The sequence below is a fragment of the Triturus cristatus genome, chromosome 4_1 (genome assembly GCF_964204655.1).
Source record: "Triturus cristatus chromosome 4_1, aTriCri1.1, whole genome shotgun sequence".
Taxonomy (NCBI): domain Eukaryota; kingdom Metazoa; phylum Chordata; class Amphibia; order Caudata; family Salamandridae; genus Triturus; species Triturus cristatus.
Window position 1 is genome coordinate 758389838 of NC_140585.1, and position 27998 is coordinate 758417835.

General features: G+C 41.3%; 1 pseudogene; it reads left to right on the plus strand.

Moving 5' to 3' along the window:
- Positions 1 to 2081: 2081 nt before the first annotated feature.
- The window catches only part of LOC146855497 (uncharacterized), a 124350-nt pseudogene continuing 98433 nt past the window's right edge, over positions 2082 to 27998 (plus strand).

Sequence of the window (27998 nt, forward strand, 5' to 3'; positions counted from 1 at the left end):
ACTCAAAATACGTTTCAACATATGATTCATGCAATACAGACACCGGCTCCATTCTCTTTTCAGATCACGCTCTTGTTTTAGTTGATCTTCACATACTAACTGACACTCTACGATCAAATAAATAGAGATTTAATCATGCTTTATTACGTGATAAAAAATTTGTAGAACTCTGTTCTGTTTTTAATGATTTTTCGGAGCCTAATACTACAGATACTCTGATGCATTCTATCTGGGATGCTTTCGAAGCAACTGCTAGAGGGTGTATTACAGACTTTGTGGCAAAAAAAAAAGGCTTCTAATGATACAACAACCCTATTAAAAGATATAAAAAACTTAGAACTGGAAAATACTCCTCCTGCAAATAAAATACTTTAGCACAACTAATAAAGGTCAAATTATACTATAATACAACTTCTATTGACAATGCATGTTGCTCTTTATCATACATAAATGTTAAATACTATGGCGGCTGCAATAAACCTGGCAGGCAACTTGCTAATTATATTAAAATAAGGAAGCAAAAATCCAATATAAGAGTCAGTTATCACTGATAAACACAGTACTGATTGGAAGATTCTGCAGTGCTTCACAGATTACAATGACTGGATTTCCTAAATCCAATAGGTAAACTTGTCTGAAACTAGTTGATAAACTAGTGCCTATCCAAGCTAAGCAAGCCATGAAAAATAAACCCCATAACAACTGGTTTTCAGATGACTTAAGGAAAATGACAGACTTTACACAACCTAGAAAGAGTAGGTCACCAAGATTATTCAAGAGCGCAAAACAAAAGTGCCTAGCCCTGAATAATGAATATAAGAAGGCTATGAAAGCTTCCGAAGCTCACCATTTAGTTAATAAGATATTTTTGGTGCTAAATACCTCCCAAAAAATCTTTGGAGTTATAAAATAATTGAATGAGTCTCAGTAAGCCTATAGTAGTCAAGCCTTCAAACCCAACTACAATAACTTTGCTGTGCTTTTTCCCCCTTTAAATAAAGCTATGTAAAATGTAGATTTTCCACAACCTTGATGGTCAGAAAATCTGGATTTTATTAAAGACACAGAGGCTAATCATTGCAATCTTCTTCATTTAGCTAACCACAGCCACTTTAAAGAACTTTAGAATGATGCTAAACAAAAAATTCCAACCTAGTAAAGGGTAGAACATACATAACTCTTCCTTCTTTTTTTGGCTGCCACAGTCAAGATAAGTATTCTCTCTTAACCTCTGCAGTATTATTTACTTCTATTGGTACTGGATTATTCTTTCTAATTATTATTCCAGGGATGTAAGTTTTCTTCTTACCCCCCTTTCTTTGATACGTTTTGCTTTTGGCTTTTCATACTTGTGTGCCTTTCTGTTTGTATTTATATTTTCTTTAAACAGATCCGCTCATTCCCTAACCGGCTTTCCCCTTTTCAAACACCCCCTCCTAACCCCTCTTGATTAAGAAAAGAATAAATTCACTCAGGATTGTTTATCCTATTGATGTTTCCTTTTGAAACTCACTGCTCCTGTGCTCGTGACATTGATATGCCCACCATGTGAACCTCTCTGGTTACCCACTGCGCACTTCAGTCGCATTGCTTTGAGCTTTGAGTGGGACTTGAAAGAGAAAAACGCATTCAACCCTGACACCGCTCCTTTGCCCTGCATGGCAATCCATTTTACCGTTCCTCCTTTGTACTCCATTCCGGTTCTAATTTTTTTAAAAAAGGGGAAGAATAGAAAGGGGACTATCATGGAACCGAGACTACGTCAGTACGTAGTCTCGGCGGCCATTTTAAGACCTTGGGATGCCTTTCATTCAATAAAATGCCCTTAACATTTCCTTGACGGTTTAAACTTTGACAGTTACTCCTGTCAAGCTACAGCTGTTCGTCAGTTAACCTCCTACTGCACTGTTACTACATCTCTGTACTCTTGCCCTGCCCTCTTAATTCATTTGTTTTAGCCTTTTACCATTTGGCATTTTACCTTATTCCTTGCCATAGAGCAAAAAGATATACTAAATCAAAGAATCTCTAGCACTTCATAAGAGTCCCTTGAGGACAAATTAAAGGAAATGTTAGAAACAATGTCCAAAGACCTAGAGAGGAAAATGGATAAGAAGCTAGAAAATATTACCTTGGATAAAAATAGAGTTTTGGATGACGAGAGATTTTGGTCAGCTAATGAAGACCCCCTAATTAAGAAAGGAGGTAAGACTAATAGGAAGCACAAAAATTTACAATTAGCTGGTCCAAGTTACAAAAGAGGTAAATTTTCTGATTCAAAGAAAATATCTGTTCATATGAAGATTGGTGGTGTCGAGGACACACAACGGGACCTTGGAAAGGGTCCATCTAATGAATCAGAAACACAAATAATTAATGCTTGCAAACACAAGGTTGTGCAGTTCTGGTTAAGGAAGCAAATTCCCAAGGACGTGAGTGTACACCTCAGATCTGAATGGCCTAGACCATTGTTGCCCAATAAAGTCAATCAAACACCTGATTTGGATCCAAAAATAATTGTCTTTATTGCCAAAGGTAGTCGAGATCCCAGAAAAGGGCTAGACAAAGGATTACACATGTGCCAAGACAGGCTTTTAGACCTTTTTGGCCCTTTGATTAAGATTTTTGATATGACTGAAGAGGCCTTTGTAGGCAAGTCCTGAATAATGAATATAAGAAGGCAATGAAAGCTTCCAATGTTCGCCATTTAGTTAATAAGATATTTTTGGTGCTAAATACCTCCAATAAAATCTTTAGATTTATAAAATAATTGAAGGAGTCTCAGTAAGCCTATGGTAGTCTAGCCTTCAAAGCCAACTACAATAACGTTGCTGTGCTTTTTTCCCCCTTTAAATCAAGCTCTGTAAAATTTGCCAATTATCACCAGATGATCTGTTGCATGTGTGAAAGGCTGATTTCTGAAATTAGGAGTTGATCAGATGTGGTCTCTAATGATTTGGTAAGAAATTGTAGGGCCTCTAGTTCTACAACAGATCGAATGCCAGCAAAAAATTACATAAAATGTCTGATTTACCTATTCCTTGTCTGGTCCGGATCATCAATGCTTAACTAATGCAGGGTCCTGTGCCTGACAGCCTAAAATCGGCCCGAATTATTCCTCTACATAGTTATATTTGCATATATCATTTAGTCCTTCAAATTAGAATTATTTAGGTACTCGGAGGATACACAAATATTTTTTCAAATCAATGGGGATCAAGTTCAGAGCACCCGAAAATTATACTGCTGCCTCCAACAAATTGAATTATGGATAAGATGTAATCAGGTGAAATTGAATGGAGACATGCCAAAAAATGTTAACCTCATTGACACCAATGGCTGTGGCCAATCTCCCGTTCGGGCCCACTTGTCTCTGTGAAATCAGCCGTAATGCAGTCTGTTAACATTAGGGGCATAAAATGTGATGCACAGCTAAATAGTAGCAAGCACATTAAAGATGTGGTGACAACCTGCTGCTTCAAATTGAGCAAATTAAAAACAATTCTGTTTCTGTTTTCAAAGCCCAGAAAACATACAGTGTGTCAATGCATTGATTCAATCTAGGATGGAATACTGTTTTTTTGTTTTTACATCTTCCAGCCAAGGACAGCAAGAAGCTCCTGTTAGTCCAAAATACAACATCCAGACTGATCTGAAGCCTTCATTTTGACCCAGGTTATTCCTGTTTTGAAACATCTACAATGACTGACTGTGAAGCAAAGAGTTATCTTTAAGTAAGTTTGATTGTTTTCTTAAAGCAATTCATAGACAACAGAAAACTCCTTTACCTAGGAAATACACTCTATATGAACAAAACTGGTGCAAAGCTGCCCTTTTGATGATTGCGACAAGGTTCCATTGCCGCATGACTGGTGGCCAAGCCTCTGCTGTGACAGCTGCAAAACTATGACTTTTTTTGGTCGAAGTCTTTGCTACTTCAATTGATAAAATCTTTGTAACCCAACTTACTTTCTCAAATCTAATAAGAAGCTTTCAGCGAGCCCAGCCTTCGTCAACTGATATTTTCTGAGCACAAAGGTATCAGTAAGGAAACACTAAATCATCGGACATGCTGAGGTAACAAAGAATGACAACTTAAAAGTAAGAAGCTTTGGATGTGGCTATTTCTGCAGGGTCACCCGCAAACATTTTGAACTTACCCCTCCTGTTTTGCTGAATTCATTTCTGTTGGCTTGGGACTCTGTGCACTTTACCACTGCTAACTAGTGCTAAAGAGCTTGTGCTCACTCTTGTAAACATGGTAGAATTGACTTACACCCAATTGAAACATTTAATTTATTTATAAGTCTCTACTAATGTGGTACTACAGGTACCTATGGCCTGTACATTGAATGCTACTAGTGGTGCCTGCAGCACTTATTGTCCCACCCACTGAAGTAGCCTTTTAAAACATGTCTCAGGCCTGCCATTGCAGCCTGTGTGCAGTTTTAAACTGTCATTTCGAACCTGGCAAAATATACCTTAAGTGAAGATTAGATGGTGGCACACTCCTCATTATATTAGCCTGTGTCCAGTCTTTGAACCAAGTTTGTAGTAGATGCGTATATTGTAGTATATGCGTGATATACCACATCTGGGATCTGCCTGTCTCCCAACAATGTTACTGTAATGTATGGCAAGTATATGTATACCTGAATCCTAGTGTGCATAGTAAACAATGTATTTACCTTGCACGTTCATCTTAAGTTCACAAAGCATTAATTGGGCATTACTCAATCAATATATTTTTTTAAAGCATTTTAGTTTGTGCCAATATTTTGCTTTTTATATATATGTCAAACATACATGACCAACAATTGCAACATAAATCAAAACAAGAAATAAGTGTGAGTAATTTGGTTCCCTTTGAGGCCATAGGTTAGGGTGCACCTTAGCGAGTGCAGACCGCCATGGTCCCTGGTCCTGAAGAAAGCCTTGCGATTGGCATTTACAGGCTGAAACATGTAGGCCTCATTTTTAACCTAGGATGTAACTGATCAATTTACTTAGTCGCAACATCCACCGCACATTTTCAATCTATTCTTACAATCCTACTATTAAATCTATTAGGAATATTAAATACTATTTTACTCCCACTTTTTGCACCATCACTGGCACATATCACAAAACAAAAAATCCCGCTCCGCTGTAGTCAGGCGTTGTAGCACACCGGAGAGGCACTCGGCCTCTCCGCTGGGGCCCAATGATGAAGCATGTCACCAACTAGGTTGGTGAGTGAGGGCCCTTCATAAAAAACATGAGTGACTCCTGTTGATAGCCCTTTACCTTCTGGCTTCACTCTTCTGTTGTTTACTGAAAATAACTCTGCACACAGCATCTGGCACTGAACAGAGGGGGTGGAGGGTGCTTTGTATTAGTGTCTGCCGGATATTTGTCCTGCAAGCAAATCAAAAGAAGCCACTGATGTGGTCCAGTGACTGTATCCTGAGGCAATGGTTAATGTTACAAGCAATCTTGCCATTGCAACATACACATTACTCTTGTTTAACTTCTTCAGTCTACTTTTGTTTGCTGAAACAATTCTGTTTTATACAGATATTGTTTCATAAAGGTACAATAGAATAATTACAAAAATGCCTATTTGTGAGAAGAGAGTCACTGCACAAGTAATACATTTTACACTATGATGCTAATAAACAGATGTTTTAATGGTTTGAGTACCAGCCTACCATCCCTAAGCTTGGTTGGTTTTCTTAGTAGTTGATATTACTTGTTTGCATATGGCGAACAAAATGACAAGTTCCAGAATGCACTGTGTAGTTGGCTAACCAAAAGCAGTACTAGGCAAAGGCCTCAATGATTGTAAGCCTGCCTTCACACTGCTCAACACTTAACACAGCAATGCTGCAGCGACTTTTTTAAGCACATTGCATACACATTAACAGGGATACTGGCTGGCTGAATCAGTACAGTGTGGTGATATTTCACAAAGTGTGTCATACTAACGGGTCTCTTTCTCTCTTTGCCTTTTGGCAATACTGCACAGCCATGGCACAGTGGGAGCTGAGAAGTGAAGGTGCAGTGGCTGTGAACAATGTACCGGCTTAATATAGCTCAAACTTCAGCCCAGTGATTTTTAAATACTTTTTTCCATGTCTCCTATGACCTTTTGCTTGAATTACATTTGCTGACACCACATTGAAATATTTATTTGCTTTAATCTAGTGCATTATTGATTATAACACTGCATTGAGTATCATAATGCATCCTATAAGTATGATTAAAACCTTAATTATTTTTGAGCAGGTAAATTGAAAAGTGTGTGTTTTTGTTGTTGTTGTTTCTTTTATTTATTCAGCCTCCGCCATCTTCACAGTGCAGGTGAAACCCAGAAAATCTTTGGAAGACTACACTAAACAGGGCAAGTCATTGCACACTCATTAACAGAACAGAGTCAGTGACTTACCAGATGGATTGTGAGTACTAAACCATTCATTCATTTAATCTTTATTTCGATGCATTTGCATCATAAAAGAACAAAAAAAACATTTCTTACATTTGACAATTACCAACTCAAGACAAAATGGCAATGGGATACAGTAAGCCACCTATTCATAATATCCGATGCTACCGAGTGTCAATTTCATTATTCCATAATACATTATCAATCACATTTCACCTGGGTGGAAATTTTAAATATTAAAAAATATGATTAATAATAAATATAGTTTTTTTAAAAATAATCTAAAAAAGTATTAAATCACAAACCGCTAGTACATTTTATATATATTTTTTAAATTCATGAAAAAAAGCATCAACAACATCCTCCAGGTTGGGTAATAAAACAACAATTACATGTTCTAATACCATAATCTCATTTTAGAACTTTGTAGTGATATATTGTCTCATTCTCCTCGCCCTTTTTCCTTAAAAAAGTAGACCCAACTTTATTCTAATAAAGTTAGCAGCCAGAAGAAATCTACTGACTCCAAGGACTATCACCTGACTTGTGTCGGTTTTTAAAATTCTACCAGCCTCCTTATAGGATCTAGAACCTATTCTATGGCAGAGTGGTACTATCCACTTTTTCCTTGGAAATGCATAGCTTGAGCAAAATAGAAGTATGTGTAAATCATCTTCCTTTATACCATAAGTACAAGAAGTGCAAAGATCACTTCCTGTTTTCGCCCAGCTTTTTTCAAGGACCTTTGTTCTAAGAATGCCATATCTAAATTTGAGATACAGAGTTTTTGATAAAGGTGGGTGGATCTCATCTAGAAAGGGTTCAAAAGATGCTACATCCTTAAACAATAAAAAGCTTTCTGTTAATGGTCCATGGATTCTAGTGTATACTGACTCATGGCTCACATGTGACCAATAAGATAGTTTAACAATTTTCTTGGAACACGGGTTCATAGCCTCAGGGTTATTCCAGAAATGGGCTAGTCCAATCATGCCTAACCATTTTTTTACATGCTTGAGCCAATAAACTTTGTTACAACTATCAAGATCCATAACTTCTTTCAAGCCTTCCTTGTAATTTACTAGTTCTGTGGTCGTCCACAGTCTAACCCACAGCAATAACGGTCTTAATATTGCATGTTGATCTGTTCGTTTCAGGTTTAGATCCAATAAAAGTGGTGTTAGTGGGGTATTTGTAGATATTTTTAAGAACCCCCTAAGGAACTTGTTCTCGAGACATTCAAATGTATTTCTACATGCAGGACCCCATAATTCCGCCCCGTATAGTACCGCTGATTGTACTTTGTACCTAAATATCTCTAGGGCAGGGGTCACAGCCTTATTCACGCATTCTTTATGTCTTTTGAGGATTGGTAGACAATTTTGTTTAAAAATAATCTTATTCTTTTCTAATTGTGGCCTCCATGCTAAAGAAGAGTCCATAGAGACACCCAAATATATAAAATTCTGCACATAATCAAGCTTCTGGCCATTTAACATTAGATTTTTCTTAAAATTCCTGTGAGGACTCAGTGCCATATATTTCGTTTTTTTAGTATTGATTTCTAGGCCCTTCGAGGAGCAATATGACTGAAATCTATTTAATAAATTTTGAAGGCCCCGTGGTGTTTGGGAAATGAGGATGGTGTCATCTGCAAATAAAAGTGAAGAGACCCGTTCGCCCCCTAATCTTGGTGCATCGTTATCACTACACTCCATGTATGATGGTATGTCGTTCACAAACAGGGAGAATAGGGTTGGCGCCAGTACACACCCCTGGCGTACTCCTCTTTTTATAGGGATAGCTTTTGTAAGTTCCCCAGTAGGACCCCACCTAACCTTTGCAAAGTTGTCCTTGTGTAATCCAATAACCAATTTTAGTAGGCCTAACGGGAGCCCCTGAGATTTCAGTGATGCCCACAGAAGTTCTCTCGGTATGAGGTCAAATGCAGCTCGTAAATCTACGAATGCCACATATAAATGGCCTTTACGAAGAGTAACATATTTCCAATACAAGCAACAGAGCCTTAGAACTTGGTCAGTGGTTCCCGTTTTTGCTCTGAAACCTGCTTGATATTTTGTTAAAATTTGCTCTTCTTCCAACCAGGAATTTATACGGTTTAAAATATGCCTAGCATAGATTTTTTGAGTAATATCTAAAAGACTTATTGGGCGATAGTTAGCAGGATTGCTTCTATCTCCCTTTTTAAAAATGGTAATAATTTCCGCCCCGTTCCATGTGTCCGGAATTGGTTCCCCAGCAGCAACAGTATTACACAAATAATTAAGATAAGGAACCCAGACGTCAAGTTCATGCTTGAACAGGTCACCTGGTACTTTATCCAGCCCCGGGGCTTTCCCAGATTTGACAGAATTAATAGCTAATTCTGTTTCCTCTAGGTCAAAAACTATATGTAACAAATCAGCCTCATCAAATAACAGAGGATGATCTTCCTGTACTATACCTACAGCCCCCTGGTCGGCGTACAGATTCGTAAAATGATCTATCCAGGTTGCTTCATCAAGGAAGACCTCTCTTGAGCCCTTCTCCCTTTGATTACCCTTAGCCACTGTTACCCAAAATAGCTTTTGGTCCTTCATTTTAGCTGCCATCAGCATACATGACCACAGTTCCTCGTCCCATGTACACTTTGCATTGGTCAACACCTTATTATATAGTTTTTTATTTTCTTTAATTGCCAAGGAATTTTTGGTTTTTACCGACTCTATCAGGGCTGTTTTTGCTTTTCTGCATTCCTTATTAAACCAGGGTTTGCCTATAGGCTGCAATTTTACAGCACCCGATCCTTTTTTTGGTCTTTTGGTCATAAATTCTAATAGTTCTTTAAAGAACTCCTTATGCAATTTAAGAAATTGTCCAGATTCACTATCAGAGGAATTGTAGGTATCGAATACTTTAGTGAAACAATTATAAATGTTTGCCACTAAGTCTTCTTGTCCCAAGATGTAAGCCCATTTAACTGACCTACGATTGTTACTTAATATAACGTTATCTGGGACCGGTTGGTGTCCTACCTCTTCGGCTTCTGGTTCCATTATTAAGCTCTTTAAAAAACTAACTTCCAAGGAATGATGGTCACTATCAAATCTATCTTTGACCATCAAATCTTTTATATGTGGCCATAGGTCCATGGAAACGATAACATAGTCAATTATACTTTGGCAATGACGTCTCGTGAAGGTCGGTGCCTTGGGGCTGTCAGAGGGAAAACGCCCATTGCATGCCCTCAATCCATGGCTTACCAGTACCCTTGTAATTTGAAAAGCTAAAGTGGTTCCTATAACTGACCCATTACTGTTTAAGGATGGTATTCCATTAGCATTGTCTTCATCCTCATATAAATTGTTCATTCCAACAATGGGTTCAAAGTTGCAGTTCATATCCCCGCATATGATCATACTTGCTTCTGTGTCCAATGTATCCAGTATTGATTCTAATTTACCAATACATGGTGACTCCTTATGTGATGGACATGGTCTATTATATACATTAAAGAGATATATCGTCCGATTATCATCGGTAGCCATTTTCAAGCCAAGTATGTCTAGAGAATCAATTCTTAATTGCTGTATGACTAAATTGATCGACACACTAACCCAAATTATTAGCCCTCCTGATGGACGGCCTCTTGCTGATGGGACTGCCTCCAGCTGGTAGGTTCTATATCCAACCCTGTACATGGATGTCGTAGCCCAAGTTTCTTGTAGGGCACAAATTTCAAAGGTGTTCATGTAAAGGTTCCACTCAGGGTCACTTATTTTTGAACCCACTCCTGCAACATTCCATGACACAATCTTGGCCATAGAGGGACCTTGGTTTGAGCTACGATTAATACCTAGTAAGGAATTTCTTGGTGTCCTCGATTTTCCTAAGTTATTACTATCATAATCGTTTGCCTCATGATGATTTATTGGTTCCACTTTGGGTGTTTGTTCTTGGATTACCATGGTTTTTTTTTTAGATGTGGTATATCCCCTCTGTATACCAGTTGATAATAATTGGGGTGAGTGATTTCGAAAGTCAGATGTCCCAAGGAAATTTATCGGGGACACAGGTAATGTAGCGGGAGGGACTAATTGACAGGGTTGAGATTTATGTCCTTCCCCATTTACTGGGAGTCAGTCAACAGTCTCTAGTCCGCTAAACCTGTTGAAACAGGGGATTAAGGGTTGTACAAACTGTGGACCCGTCCATTCTCCATAATAATGAGAGTTGACGTGTTGGGGTCTCCTGGCCCTTCGTTGAATTGTGGTCCAGCCACCCTCCCCCTCCCTTTCTCTCCCCTTGGGATTTCGATTTCCAAGTAACTCATACCCGTTTTCACCTCTATTTTGTTTTGTATCCCTTAACCAACTCCATGCATTATCTTCGTGTTTCATTGGCGGATAAAAATAAACCAGGGGTCTTGCTACAATCAATGAACCGTTATTTTTTGGGACTCCCAAGCAGATGTGTCCTACTGATCGAGGGTCTTCAAATGATACAATCACACAGTCCCCTTGTATTTTTTTCCTAATGTTTCCTACCCAAGGGACCCTCTCTACCATTAGGATATTGCTTCTTACTGTTGGTGGTAATGGATGGTTAATATTCAACCAATGTGTGGCTTTGTTTTTAAGCGCCTCATATGGTTCTAGGACTAACGGTTCTAGTTCCGGAACCCCAGTTAAAATAACTACATAATCGCATGCTTCAGGGGGTAGATTAACATTCCTGCGCTTTTCTATATGAGTGCTGTTATCAGTGTGTATAGATGTGCTACAAGGAGCCGTTTTTTCAGCTGTTATTCCACGTGACGTAATGGACTTTGCATTTTTCTCCCCTACATCAGTAATGATAGAATTGATGTTAGGGCCCTTAGGGACTGGATTCATTTCTTCTACTACATCATTGACCTGTTTTTGTGATATCTGAACATTGCTAATAGGGGCTGGTATCTGCGTTATCTTGATTTTCTTACTGGCATGGTCATCTTTTACCTCTTTCCTCAGTTCAATAAGTTGTTTTTCGATCCCATCTAATTTTTCTTCTATAGGAATAAGCAATTCCTTAAATATTTTTGTCAGGGTAAATGTAAGGGAGTCTTCGTTCCCTATGTTTAAACCTGTACTATCCGCTGATAAATTGACAGAAAGAATATCAGCCAGGGATTTATCCAAAAAACTGTCATCTACAATATTCATAGGTGATGTCTTAAGGACAACCCCTCCTTCCCCTATATCTTGACCCTGTATTTCCCTTATCGTGCTTGCATTGGATCTATTATTTCTTTTGTTCTTTGCAGCCTTGGTAGTTTTAGTGGCGGGATATTTTTTATAGGATCGCTTAGTTGTGCTTTTTTTAGGGATTGCTCCCTCCTTTATCCCCTTTCTTGGGATATTATTGTCATTTGTCTGATCGTCTGGTTGGGGGGCTACCAGGGTGTTTTCTATGATTGTCAACCCCTGTGAATCTGTAATGCTACAGTCTTCAATATCAGTATTTACACTGGAAATACCGTGGACTTCTGCATTAACATGTAGTATATTAGGATTGGTTGGGGTGTTCTCGGGGGTTCGTGTTGGAGTTCGAACTGTGGCAATATGACCCATGGAAGACCTTTTAGCTAAGGCAAGATCTTGGGAAACCCTCCTTTCCATAAGAACAATACCCTGATCTATTAATGTGTTGGTGCGTACTATGAAGTCATCTAAGGTTCCAGTAAGTTTGGAACTACCTGTCACAGTTTTGCTGCTTCTAGTTCCACGTGACATCTTGTCAATATGATCGGGATAATTAAACGCAAATAAATTATAACGAACGTTTAGGTATATATAACCAATTGCTATACTAATACTTATATTAGGCAGTAAATTCCTTTTATATCAATGAATTGGGAACACCAATGACTATTATGTCAAGCCTGCCCACATCGACATGTCACAATGTCAAATAGCTGTCCATATAATGATGAATAATACCGCTAATATGCTTACGATGTCCGATGCTTACACAACGTAACGGGCAGCGTCTCTGGCCCAGTCCAGTCTCCTCGGGCCTCTGAGGGCCTAAGAGGGCCCGCCCTTTGCCCGGGCTTAGCCCGGCTACGCCCGCGCGCAGTCCCGCGATGCGGGGGGCAGAGTTATTTTTAAAGCGCCTACGGGCGCGAAATGCAGGGTGTCCGCCTCCGGAAGTTGTTGCAAGGGAGCCTGGTCACCGTAGTCCAGCGAAGCCTCCACACAGCGGTCGCCGGTAATCCCACAGCGACAGCGGGAGGGGAAGGACTGCAATTCAGGACTCGCCAGCCCCCTGGAAAGCGCCACAGGTAGGGATAATATCACCGGCTTCATATCCACCCCATTCTCCAGGCGGCTCTCTGGCTCCGACTTCATAAGCCAGAAGGTATACACATTCTTCTGTGGGCACACATTTTCCTCCTCGGTGGCACTGGTATTTGCTGTACTCTTCCTTCGCGGAGCAGTTTCCTTTGCCTTTCTTTTGGTTGACCTTTTTCCCTCTGGAACCTTCAAAGCTTTTGATGTTTTGTCTCCAAGTTTCTTTGCATCTGTCTTACATCGGCAGTCACTCCAAAAGCCTGCACGGTTATACGGTTGTCCCTCTTTCTTTTAAGCCTGCCTTCACACTGCTCAACACTTAACACAGCAATGCTGCAGCGACTTTTTTAAGCACATTGCATACACATTAACAGGGATACTGGCTGGCTGAATCAGTACAGTGTGGTGATATTTCACAAAGTGTGTCATACTAACGGGTCTCTTTCTCTCTTTGCCTTTTGGCAATACTGCACAGCCATGGCACAGTGGGAGCTGAGAAGTGAAGGTGCAGTGGCTGTGAACAATGTACCGGCTTAATATAGCTCAAACTTCAGCCCAGTGATTTTTAAATACTTTTTTCCATGTCTCCTATGACCTTTTGCTTGAATTACATTTGCTGACACCACATTGAAATATTTATTTGCTTTAATCTAGTGCATTATTGATTATAACACTGCATTGAGTATCATAATGCATCCTATAAGTATGATTAAAACCTTAATTATTTTTGAGCAGGTAAATTGAAAAGTGTGTGTTTTTGTTGTTGTTGTTTCTTTTATTTATTCAGCCTCCGCCATCTTCACAGTGCAGGTGAAACCCAGAAAATCTTTGGAAGACTACACTAAACAGGGCAAGTCATTGCACACTCATTAACAGAACAGAGTCAGTGATTTACCAGATGGATTGTGAGTACTAAACTTTTTTAACTGTGGGCTTTGGCTGTGTGTCATGAGGACAGACACATTGGAAAAAGAGCACTAATATTTATTATTTCAGAGGGTAGAACAGTTTAGTAGTTTGAACTGAAAACAAGTAGCCAAATAGTTGTGTACAGTTAAAACAGGGTTTTGAGTTAAAAAAATAAAATAGAGGGAGCTCAGGAGCATAAGAGATTAACAAGAAATACTAAGCCCTATCAGTTAGAAGGCAACACTTGTTAGACTGGAGCTTCGCTATGATCACCATGTAATAGCAAAAGCATGCTTTATCCACGTTGGTCATAGATGCAGAATGTTGGATATATTTTACTTTCTTTCCCTTCCATGTCTTGGCAGAATAATGTCTGATACTGATGACAGTGAGCCCGTCACTTTAGCTATGAGTTCCAAAAAGGGTAAGGTCAGTACTAGCCAAAGTAAATCTAGTGAGAAGAAACCTGGGCCACAGTACTTTCAAATAAAGTTGACCTCTCCTGGATGCAAGCATGCAATATAAAGATAGTTAAATCAAATGATATACTTTAAAGTGTGTTGACAATAGCATATCCATTTCCTTGTATGCTCTTTTTGTTATCCATATGCTGCCACCTGTAGAGTCTTCTCCAACATGGGTACCCACCAATGACTAAACCACACATGTAGCTTAATATGTCACATCTTTATTTGTCTGCGTGTAGCTGCGAGCTCAACATTCTAAAACAAGCTTTAATCGCATTCCGCTTCTACACCTAATTCACAGCTCTACAGAGTTTGGTAGGAGCCAAAAGGGTTCTGTGATAAAACTTGCATGACACTACATCCCCCCTCTATTTAATATATATATATTTTTTTAACTTTTTTTTACATCTCTTCAATTAACCTTCTTGGCGCTTTAATTATTTGACCTGAACTTGTAGCTGGAAGGTGTCATCTTCAGTGTCAGAGATTTTCAAAAACGGCAAAGAGGGAACAGCAGTCACTGAGTTTTCATGTTCAGTCTTTCCTTCACCATCTCGATCAGAAGACTGATGAATCAAATGCCGAAAATGAGAAGAGTGTCTGGCAACAGACTTTCCAGGATGTTCGACAGTCACCAAGTATCCCTTGGTGGACACGGCATGGAAAGGCTCAGCATCCTATGGAGCATCAGATTTCCTCCTTCGCAATTGTCAGGCGATCACTAGATCTCCTCTCTTAAACTTAATGTTCTTCGCATGTTGCCTTTTGTCTGCATTGGCTTTCATGTTTTGCTTGTTAACCAAGTCCATTGTACAGGTTGTGTTCTCATTTCCTTCTCTTTTGTTGGTCCATTGAGGTAACTTGGTTTTCATTCCTCTCCTGAACATCAAAGTCCAGGACCTTCACCTGTGGTCAAGTGAGGTGTTGAACGATAGGCTTGCAGGGTAGAATTTAATACAGTATTTAAACTGAGCCTCTCAAGAGTTACATGCTGTTCTGCTTTCTTTAGCCTACTCATAAAGGGCTCAACGAGTCCATTGGCCCGCGGCCATGAAGGTGTACTCTTCTGATGCTTTATGTTCAGATGCACTAGGAAATTCTTGAATTATTGACTGTTCAAAGGCATGTCATTTTCACACTTCAAAATGGCTGGAACACACCTTGTCATGAAGATGCCATCTAGTCTCTCAATGACGTGCTCCTGAGTTGTGCATCTGGGCTCTTCTATTAATGGAAAATATGAGTACTCTTCTCCAAATACCATTATTAGCAGGTGGATCAAAGGAATCAATGGCTATTCTCTCTCATGCTTGGGGAGTTTTGACATGTTAAGAATATGTTGCCTAATATTTGTAGAAAGGCAGTTGCATAGATAACAAGCCTTGGGTTCCTTTTGAACCCTCTACTTTAAATATGGAAAACAAACTCAGTCTCGGAGAGCTCTTTTGGTGGCAACAAGCCCACAATTTGCTTTAAGAGCCACTTCAATTATTTGTTGTTGCAGAGTCTCCAGAATCAGGATTCTCAACCCTGTGCAGTATAACTCGTTCATGAGTTATGGACAGTTCATATTTAATGTTTTTGTATTTTTGATATTCACCATCACTGATGCGAGGTAGAGTGTGTTGGTTCCATGACGGATGTGTAATTATATCTTTTGTCCTCAGCATGTTATTATCATGGCTCATAGCATGATGATCTGGGCTAGCGATATAGCCGCGGACGTATTTTTTTTTACATGAAATTAATGTAGGCTTCAGCTGTCTTGGATTGAGGACCCTGACCTTTCATAGGCACCAGTGTAAAAGGTGTTCCATACAGGAACATATGTAAATGTTTAAAACCCCATCTAACAGCTAAACTTTCTTTCTCAGGTTGTAACGAAGCACATTCTGTCTGGGACAAACTTCTACTGTCATATGCCACAATGTGCCTTCCAGCATTTGGGTGTTCACTGTGCTGTGCAAGGACAGCACCTAACCCGACAGGGCTAGCGTCAAGAACAACCTCTGTATGAAGCTTTGGCTTGATGTAGGGCATTTCAGCAACAGTTTCAATGGCTAGTTTGATTTTCTTGAAAGTTCTCTCACATTCTTGAGACCACTTAAATGAAACATTTTTCTTCGTTAGCTCTTGTAATGGAGCAGTTATAGTAGCAAAGTCTTGTATGTATCTTGAACAGAAACTGGCCATGCCAAGTAATGAACGTATCATAGAAACATCTTTGGGGGATTAGCATTTGACAGAGCTTGTACTTTTGCAGGATCTGGTGTCATTCCCCCATTTGAAAAGACATGGCCAAAGAACCTTAACTTTGTCTTGAGGAACTCACACTTGTCTGCATTTAAAGTCAAACCTGCATCAGTAAGTAAACAACATAGTTGTGTGAGAGCTTTCTCATGTTCCTTCTGCGAAGCTATGAAAATGAATGACATTGCAATAATTGAATGCATTCACAACAGACTGTATGACACATTGAATGATGTCTTGGAAACGTTCTAGAGCCAACGACACAGGAAAACGGAGTCTTTTATATCGAAACAAACCAACTTGTGTAGAAACATTTGTAATGTACCTGCAATCTTCTGGATAATAATGTTTGTTTAAATCAAAGCAAGAGAAGATCTTTGCACCCTTTATTTGCGTTAATTGCGTTATCTTGTCAGCAGTGTGTGGACTTGGATGTCATTCTTGCTCAATTGCCTTGTTTGCTTGACGCATGCCAATGCATATGCATACAGCTCCTTCATTGTCCCTTTTGTGCACAACCATTATGAGAGAAACCCATGGCGCCTGACCAATTGAACGCTCAATAATGTCATGCTTAAGTAACAATTCAAGTTCTTTATCAACAGCTTCTTGTAAATAAAAACCAATTTGCCTACGTCCCTGAGCAAGAGGACATACATGTTCATTAATATGCAACTTTACTATCATAGTCTTAAGTGTTCCTAAACCATGAAATAAAGATGAGAATTGACTTATTATTTCGTGATGAGCATTCATGGTGTGGCTCACTGATATCAGTCCCTTATCAGCAGCTGTACTGAAACTAAACAGACAGTCACTTGATGCTGTACCCTGAAGCACATGGATGGGTGCTTGCACCATCGTTTTCTTGTGTTTCATTGTTACTACAAATACAGCTTGACTTTTTATGGATTTCGAGGCAGCCTATGAATACACTTCGGACAATGTTTCTATGACTTTGGTGCTTTGGCATGTCGACTTTTCTTTGACTGACATTTTTCCTCACATGCAACCGGTCTGACATGCGCACGTTTGTATGTGGGAAACAGCTACATGGTACAACCATCTTTCTCACTTTCAATTGATAATGGTGGAAAATTTAGATGCTCAACTTTGTTCAATGTGAAATTGACTCAACTGATGTTGCTGCTTGGCTGTGTGGGTGTGCATCGAACATTGCTTCTGGAATATTCTGGCAACCATTTTGTTTTCACACCATGACACACTTATTTATTCCTTCCCTTTACAAACCATCACAAAGTGGTTCTCTTCCACACAACCTTTACACATCTGTCCAATGACTGGACATTTAACTTCATGTGGGAATGCAAATTCACATCTAAAATACAACTTCCTTCTTTTTTCATGTCGACATCACTTTGTATCCTTCAGTCTTTTGGGTTGGCTTACTTTTAATACTCGTGACTGATTCACTCTGGGCACCTCCGGCCTCTATTTCAGCAGCTTGTCTTTAAGAATGCTCCTCAACTCCGGCAGCCGTCTGCACTCGCTCCAGGCTAAGAATTTGTCTCAGCATTCGTTGTCTGAATGAATCAGACGAGCATCCATCAATAACTCCAAGACCCATAGCCTCTTCATAATTAAAATCATAGAACTTAAGAGTCTATGATGAGTGTAGTGAGTCTGTCCACAAATTCATCAATAGCAACTCCTTGGCGTTCTAGACTGAAAATGTATCTTTCATAATCAATGTTTGCTATTTGATTGAACTTGAGATTCAATGTTTCTTTAATCTAAAGGTATGTGATTCTTTCACATCATCACCAACAAGATTACTTGATAATGTTTTTGTCATCAGTCACTGTCAGTGCATCAAAAAAATCATCAAATGTCTTTATCCAGGCAGTCCATCTATCGCCAATATTTTGCTTTTTGACTGTATCAAAAGGTGGTGGTGTTTTCAGGAAGGTGGCATCAAAGTAACTCGTTATGGGACTGGCTGACATTGAAGGTGGAAATCTTTCTGCTACGTTTAACTGTCCATTTGAGCCTGTATTATTTCTGAGAATTTGGCAAAGGACCATCCTCAGAATCATCATGGACAATCGAGGGAACTGCTCCTCCTTGGTTTTCATCAGAGCCCCTTCACTTGTTAGATACATCTGGAGTTTGTCTGAGCCATCACCTGGCAGCTTTGGTGGTGTGCCACTGCAGGTATGGCAAAGCTCAGTAAGCATAACCCTCGTGCTCCTTCTTGGGTCTCCTCGCCCGGTGCTGAGGTTGTTCAGCTCTGCTTATCGAGGCTCTAGTACGTGCAATGATAATATACTTTCTTACTTATTCTTTCAGCCAGCTCTCTACTGAATTTAGTTAGTATTTGACTACTGCACTTTTGTAGTACTTTTTCCTGTATCAACATGCAACCGCCTTTTGCAGTATTGCTCTGTCAAATGTGCAGTTGTATCTTGAGTGGCAGCGCAGTACCTCTGTGTATGGCCTGAGCAGGTTTTCACCTACTTTGCAGCTGGAGCTGCATTTTGACTCAACATGCATGAAGTGTCAATTAGATATTTTGACAGTGACACACGTGGCATGCATAAGCAGTTTGCCTGGACCATGGCTAACTCTCTGGGATACCACAGTCGTTTTTGGGGTTACTTATCCCTTATCTCGTCGCCAGTTGTACTGTCTTCCCCAGCTCCAGTACCCACCAATAACTACGCCAAACACAGAGCTTTACATGTTTTTATTAATCTGCTTGTAAATGCAAATCTAAAATTCTAAAACAAGCTTTCATTGCATTTCGATCTCACACCCACGTCACAGCTCTACGGAGTCCATTAGGAGCCTAAAGTGTTCTGTCATAAAACTCGCAAGACGCTACACCATCTAAGTTTTATATTATCAGTTTTGAGTTGACTGATATGTTTTAAAAGTGAAGGCACAATGCCAACTGTTTTACACATGTTTTTCCCCATGCATTTTAGGAAGTGATGTATGTTTTCTTCTATGTACATAGGGAATCAAGGGGACACACATTTTAATAAAGACTCCACACTTTATGCATTCCTAGGCATTTCAATTTATCTCTCTGTGTACAGTTTACTTTTCAGTCAATCATGTGAGAGTGCTGCAGTATGTTAATAGGACTTATATATTTTACGTCAGCGGAATGTTCAATTAATTTCTTGGTGTCCTTTTCTAAACAGTGTCTAGTCCAGCCCTCAACAAATGTCATAATGCATAGCATAGACCTTTGTGTTGTACTGCATGAATCCTGCATTAGGAGTGGTCAGTAAGTGCTTTTGAACAGATTAGCCACTATATGCTCTAGTGCTTTAATTTAAAATAGTCATAGGCTAAAACTCATAGGGTACAATCATAACTTTGGAAATTCACTTAAACTCCAGGGATCACTTTTCCTGTTAAGACTACTCCATATGCCTTATGCTGCTTGATTTGTGAGAAGAATGTCTCTTGTGGGAATCAAGTAGAGTTTGATCTGAAATGCAGTATGACAGATAAAATTGATACATCTTTTCAGGGCACAAATAACAAAATGAAGCCCATTTCAGGCTACATGACAAAGAAATATTCCAGTGAAGAGTCTCTTGCAGAGAGTTAGAAATAACCTTGTGCTCTTCCTTCTGCGGAACATGTGAGCAGCCTCAGAAGGACATACTTCCCAGACTCTAAATTCATGCAGGTCTGTTACTTTTCTAGAACAAATTTGTATTGGCTTTGGTGTAAGTAGTGCCGCAGTGAATGTGGGAACGCATAACTCCAACAAAACTAGAGTACTGTCTCTGAATCCTAATATCTATTTTATGACTTGCCCATGCAACATGGCTCACAATGCAGCCTACCATACTACTTCTGCTTTCTGCTTCAGCTGGAAATATTTTGATATAGAATAATTGCTTCTAGATGTCTATTTTTGTTTGCCTGGTCTTCAAAACAGAAGAACTTGTATTTTGAATTCTGTCAATGTGTTGCTTTTGATTACTGCTGTATGCTGAAATTAATTTCTGTGCTGTGGTTAGGGATGCTGTTTGGATAGACTGATTCTTTAGCTTGATGCTCTGCATTTATAATTCCTGTCAATATCAGACAGAGTCAGAACTAGCAAGGCTAGGTTAAGGAGACTTGTTCAGAGTTTTGAGAACCCTATGACTGAGATCTACTGTCTATTTTATCAGGTTGTTACCTGTGTTTGTTAAATTTAACCTTTTGTTACAAAGGGAATACCCAGTCATTCACCTCCTGATTGATGCCATGATTGAACTAATTGTTGTGCTCTTGAGTAGAGTGCTTAATGTTGATGTCATACAGTCATTCAAGAGGAGCCCAGATGTCAGTTTACCTGCTTTTATATCAGAAGAATGCCAGATCCAAGCCTGAATGATGGCATCATTGTGCATGGAAGTTAAGGAACATGTTTGAAAGTGGGTAAATTGATCAAGGAACCCAGAAAGCTCTCTATGAAACAGTTCATAGATTTCGCAAGAATAGAGTATAGTATGCTTTGAAACCCCTTCCAGTTCATGACAACGTGCTCAAGCATGTACGGATCTTCAACTTTTGTTAGGAAACAAAACATGAGTTTGATAGTGTGTTGTTCTTGGTGGAAGAGTTTGTGACCTACCACAAGTTTACAGAGCATGACCTAGTTTGCTTAGAAGATGAATTTGGACAATACCAAGTAACCGATCTTGAGGACATATCCAGAAATGCAAGAGAAAAGGCTGCTATTAAAATAAACTGTGGTACTGGTGAGGTTGTGTCTTAGAGGATTGATGACATTTGACATTCCCTTGACACAGAATTTACTGTTGTTGGCACTCAGAGAAGCTAGTTCTTCCTTCTTTAAAACATATTCAAATTTATATTTTTGTTGCCCCCACAGCAATGCTAATAAAGAAAGGGTGTTCTCAAGAATAACAATAAATAAAACAATATTCCACCCAAGTTTATTTTTGGATAGTACAATGTCTTCTATTTTAAGGTTTCAAATGAACAGACCTCAAGGTGAAGCATATTATAGATGTTCGCCATCTGAAAACTTTTTTTAAAAAAAGGAAAGAACTGTGACATGGGACTACAGCAAGTCGCATGGAAGCACAAACATTCTTTTAGACTTTGTGTTACTTTGGCCTCAGATTAGAAGTGCCCATAGCCCGTGTAAAGGTCAGTGTAAGTAACATGTTACCGTTAGCCTCTGGTACTCTTACCTCAGCACCGTGAATGATGTGACTGGGCTGTTCCCTCTGGTTTTATTGTGGTTTCTTATTTAGTGTTGTCTCCAGTTGGGCAGGAGTTGTACTCGGTCTAGACTGTAGGCACATATAGACTATAATAGTACATTGCTTATTGTATTATGCAAGTGGCAATCTGTTGCACCCAGAAAGTATTTTCTTATGTATTTAACTTCACATGTGTCTGCATATGTGCACAGATCTTTAATAAAGTACTGCCTCTGAAAGACTTGTTTAATGTTTCATAGCCTGGTTACACATTTGTTTTACAGTACGATCCGGTTACATGGGCACTAATTTAGTGACCTTCCATTTATGGTGGTTTGCAGAAGTTTCAAGCTCTTCTTAGAGTTTCTTATTGCTCAAATAGGTGTCATTTCTGATATATATGCTTCGCTGGACTTCATTTCTTGATTTTGCTCTTGAGAAAGTGTCACACTAAGTGTCACACATTTGGTCATTAAACGTAACCCACAAGTACACTGAACCTATGAAAATGGTACACATAACCAATCTGAAACCAAGGTAGAATTGTACAAAAGGAAAGATAGCACACTTAAAGGTTTCTTTCTTGTTTTTTTTTAAACAAACTTTATTGCATTTTACATACATCTCAGTCTCTTCTCCATCATCCTTACAGGTGGACATCTAACATTCTCAGTCTCAACATATCTTGTTGTATGTATCGCATAAATATAATCATTGCAAATGTATTAGTATAGTTCCCAATTCTATCATGCCCATTCAATTTATAGTTATAGGCTCTTCTATTCAGTGCCTGGGTTCCCTCCCTCCCCAGTCCCCCCCCAACTAGACAACCGGGACTCAACCATCCCCCCCTTGCACTGCTGTCTCCTATTGTCACCTGATGAGCTCTATTGATTACTTCCACTGTTCCTTGTGTTGTGTGTCTGCATTACTCTGTTGCCTCCTTTCCGGGTCTATTCCCTCACAGTTCTAAGGCAGTTAGGTGGCCTCACCCCGGCACCTGTGCTACTACCCCCTCCTGGTTCTGCCTCTGGGGCCTCCCTGCCATGATGGTCTCCCAGAGGTGGTGGCCCCAGACTCGGGGTCATCGCTCCTCATTCCTTCCAGCAATATCTTCAATGTCTGAGCTCTTTCCAACTTGTCCACATCCCTTCCCGCATTTCTGAGCAAGATTCTGCCCTCGCACCCCGCCCATTTCACTAACTCTCGCTTCCATCTATGGACACTAGGGCAGTTCGGTGCCTTCCATATGCTAGTGATTTCCCGCTTTCCTAGTATGAAGGCGAGGTCCTGAAACTGGTCCGTGGTCTTAGTCTTGGCTGTGTGCAGGAACAGGTTGAGAACGGCGTGCGCTGGTGTACATGGGACTACTCGCTCTGTTATCCTGGCTGTCTTCCTTGTTACTTCTTACCAATATTGCGTCAGGGACTGACAGTTCCTTATCATATGTATAAAAGTCACCCCCGTTCTTGATAACTCTAGCATGCAGCATCCTCTCTATGAAAGAACCGGTTAATACGTTCTGGTGTTATGTACGCTCCGTGAAGCATGTAGAAGCTAATTTGGCTAAAGCATGCATTTCTGGATACTTTATTTGTCTGTACTAGTATACTCTCCCAGTCCTTATCTTCCAGTGGCCTGCCTATGTCCTCTACCCACTGCGGTCTCAACCGGTCCAGTGGCTGAACAGAATCCCGCCCCATGGCCCTGTAAAGGCATGCAACCGCTTTTATGGTCCCTGTGCTAGGCCTACGTATTCGCAGGTGGGATGCCGTGGCGGTTCATTGCTGCCTGTGCCCCAGTGTCGACATAGTGCCCCCGTGACCGCCCTGTGAAGTAGAAAGTGCCCCTGTGGGATGTCCCAGTCTGTACTGAAATCTTCAAAGGGTAGTAGCTCTCCGTCCCGGTATAGGTCTCTCACTTTTGTGGCTCCTGCCTGTGCCCAATCATCTATCCCCCTCCATTGCCCCTCATGTGGGAGTGCCCCCAGAAGCATCATTGCCCATTCCGGTGTAGAGTGCTTAATGTTGATGTCATACAGTCAATCAAGAGGAGCCCAGATGTCAGTTTACCTGCTTTTATATCAGAAGAATGCCAGATCCAAGCCTGAATGATGGCATCATTGTGCATGGAAGTTAAGGAACATGTTTGAAAGTGGGTAAAATTGATCAAGGAACCCAGAAAGCTCACTATGAAACAGTTCACAGATTTCGCATGAATAGAGTATAGTATGCTTTGAAACACCTTCCAGTTCATGACAACGTGCTCAAGCATGTACGGATCTTCAACTTTTGTCAGGAAACAAAACATGATTTTGATAGTGTGTTGTTCTTGGTGGAAGAGTTTGTGACCTACCACAAGGTTGTCTCCTAGTCTTCTGTAGGCACCTACCCAACACCGGCGTATCACTTTGTGTTAGTTGCTTTGGACATGCTGTTGTTTTGCAGTCCCTAGCAGGGTGCGGAGCCGTTCAGTCTATCCTGTGTAAAGGGGGGCTCTTCAAAAGTCGGTGTCAGGCTCCCTGCTACCCACTGCGTGAATCTCAGCAAGTGCAAAAAGAACAATTGATGGACAGAATGCAGAACAATGTCATACATCCACCCCGTACATAGATCAGGGCCTAAATCCATCATTTTTTTTGCCATTCCAGTTTGGACCCAGTCATATGCAAATCAGTCCTCACCCTGCGCCCAATGGGAACAGTCCAGCCCGAACTGCCAGGCCAGGTCCTCCCTGGCCTGGAAACAAGCATCCTAGGACTGGTTTCTGGCTTTCAGCCCTCATAAACCTGGATAGCTTGACTCCAGTGGCATGGAGAGCACGGGACCCATGTCTGGGCATACCCGTCCCACTCGGGGTGACATATGCAAAAAGAACAATTGATGGACAGAATGCAAAACAATGTCATACATTCACCCCAGTACAGAGATCTTGACCTAAATCCATCGTTTTTGTTGCTCACCATGCCATTCTAGTTTGGACCCAGTCATATGCGAATCAGTCTTGACCCTGCACCCAATGGGAATAGTCCAGCCCGAACTGCCAGGCCAGGTCCTCCCTGGACTGGAAACAGGCATCCTAGAACTGGTTTCGGGCTTTCAGTCCTCATCAGCCAGGATAGCTTGACTCCAGTGGCATGGAGAGCACGGGACCCATGTCTGGACATACCCGTCCTACTCGGGTTGACAAATGCAAAAAGAACAATTGATAGACAGTGTTAGAAATGAGATTTCTGGTTAGCTAAGGCTTCCGCCAAAGCCAGGCAGAAACCACCACTCCAGTCAAGGCTAGGAAGTTACAACCCAAAGATAACCCCTGCTCACACCCTTGGTAGCTTGGCACGAGCAGTCAGGCTTATCCTGGAGGCAATGTATAAAGCGTTTGCGCAACACACACACACAGCACACCACAAAAGAAACTCCACACAAGGTTATATAAAAAATATCCTTTGTATTATAAACACATTAGAAACATAATCAAACATTTACACTGTGCCAACTGGCACTTGGCAATATTCACAGGGGATTATATACACTTGACAAGGACCATTGGGCCACTGTCAGAACATGTCACAAGCACAAATATTAAATGTAGAACACAACCAGTAATTACTGGCAAAAGACTGTACTCAGCATTATAACCTCCTAATCACAAATCATATTAGGCAATAACCGGATAAACATAAATCACATTTAGCATATCATCACGTAAGGGGCATAAAACACAGTATGCACCAATCACCAGGTTAAACACATTATGGAACTTTGTAGAGCCTGGCGCACTAGCAATCTCCCCCAAAATGACTCCAGGCCAACTGGCCTTCCTCTGGGGCATAAATGCCCTATGTCCAAAATGTCAGGGCGGGAGTCTGCCACTTGCAGCTACAGAGAACGAGCGCAAAGCGCTGGGGCAGGGCAGGAGTGTAACTCACCCATCTCTCCTCAAAACGAAATGCCCCCAAGGAAAAGAATAGGGCTGGCACTACTGTGCCTCCTGAACCCCCACTGGGGCTCCTAAGCAACAAATGCCCCAATGTTGCAGCTGCCCGTGCTCTCGTGGTACAGCTGAGTAAAAATTAGCCCTGGCACCACTGTGCCTACTGAACCCCCACTGTGGCTCCTAAACGAAAAGTGCCCCAAAGTTGCAGCTGGCCATAGCATGGCGGTGCAGCTGTAGACAGCCCCAGGCACTCCAGGCACCTCGCAGGTCCTGCTCACCTGACCTCCTTTGGCCGTGCAGTCGGCCCCCGCAGGCACCAACCGTGTGCCTTCTAAACCCCCACTCACTGGGCTCTTTGTTGTAGGGGAAATGGGGGCAGCCAGCGGCCAGCCGACAGGAGCCCGCACTCTCCGACCTTTCTTTTGGCGAGGCTCCAGCTTCCTTAGGCAGAACTGGTGGGCCAGCCTCTACGGAGCGAGACTCCTCTGGCGGACGCCTCTTGCTGCAGTGGGCCCTGCCCACACCCAGGAGGGGATTCTGCCTGATTTCCGGCTGCACCGCCCCAAATGACAGCGGCGCTCCTTCAATGCTGCGGAGGATGTCCCGGACTGGGAATCCTAATCCTTCTCGTGCCGTGGAGCAGCTCGGGGCTGCGCAGGGCACCTCCTTTCTCACGGTCAGGCCCCACAGGGGCGGCAGCAACTTCTCTTGATGGCACAACGCGGAGTAGGCTCCCGCTGTTATACTGGATCATCACAATGCGGGGTGGGCTTCCGCATCCAGCAGCATAAAGGGGTGGGCTCCCGCCTCAAAACACATACAAACACGGGGTAGGCTCCCGCTTACAAACACGCGATTTTCAGCATCACGGGGGAATCCCTACGATGGGGATTCCCTCTTAATGGGCTGCAGCTCAGCGTGGCGCAACCCACGCTCTTGTATGTATGTATGTATGTATGTATGTATTGGCATTTGTAAGGTGCATAAATCACCCATAGGTTTCATAGCGCCGGCAGATACTCAGATGGTGGACGTGCGGTCAATCAACATTAAAATAGCCAGGTTTTCAGGTATTTACGGAACTTCTGATGGTTAAGTTCTAGCCTAATAGGTAAAGGAAGAGTTTTCCAAGTCTCAGGGGCTATTTTAGAGAAGGATCTGTCTCCGTTTCTGACGGTTCGTACTTTGGGAACGGTGAGGAGGTGCCTACTAGTAGATCTGAGTGTTCTTGTCGGGCGATAGCCTGTCAGCTTTTTGGCTAAGTATATAGGACCTTTGCCATTTAGAGTTTTATGAACCAAACAGCAAAGTTTGAACTTAATGCACTTTTTTATGGGAAGCCAGTGTAGCGACCTCAGACAGGGGGCAGAGGAAGTATGGGAGGGGAGATCGAGAGCCATCCTGGCCGCAGTATTTTGCAGGACCTGGAGTTTGTTCAGGAGAGTTTCGTTTATGGAGGCAAAAAGAGCATTGCCATAGTCCAGGCGGCTAATAATTAGTCCCTGGACTAAAGGCAGACGGGAGGGGAGGGGAATCCACTTGAACATTTTCTTAAGGTTACGCATAAGCCCAAAGCTGGTGCGCGCAATGTTGTTAATATGGTCGGCCATGGAGAGTTTGTTATCTAGCATTATCCCTAAGTTCCGGGCTGTCGCTTTAGGTGGGGGACAGGGTCCTAGAGTTGACGGCCACCATTCGTCTGTCCAATATTTGTGTGCATTTCCAAAGAGCAATATCTCCGTTTTGCCTGCATTGAGTAACAGATAATTGTTTGTCATCCAGTCTTTTACCGCGAGCATGCATTGTTGCAATCTAGATTTGACATTGGTGGGATCAGTTCCCAGGGTGATGAGAATTTGTGTGTCGTCAGCATAGGATACGGTTTAGAAGCCATGTGCTTTGATTAATTTTGCTAGAGGAGACACGTGAAGATTAAAAAGCGTGGGGCTTAATATGGAACCTTGTGGGACACCTTTATCTATTTCCTGATCTATGGAAGAAAATTTGCCAATTTGGACTTTAGAGCTACGTCCAGTCAGGTAACTTTTGATCCATAATAGAGCTGAGACTTCGACACCAACCTCCGCCAGACGCTTTAGGAGAATACTGTGTGAGATGGTGTCGAAGGCAGCAGACAGATCAAGTAGAATCAGGATGGCGGACTGTTTTGCATAAAGAGCAAGTCTAATATTGTCCACCATTTCGAGTAGAGCTGTTTCAGTGCTGTGAAACGCTCTAAATCCTGATTGAGAAGGATCCAGCAGTTTATTAACTTCTAGGTGTTTAGTAAGTTGTGTGTTTATCAAGGATTCCAAGACCTTACCAAACATTGGAAGGAGGGAGATTGGGCGATAATTTAAAGGTTGTATTGGGTCAGCAGAGGGTTTTTTCAGAATAGGTCTGATGATGGCTTCTTTCCAGTGTGTGGGTACCGTCGACTGGGAAAGTGAAAGATTAGGGGTTCTGGTCA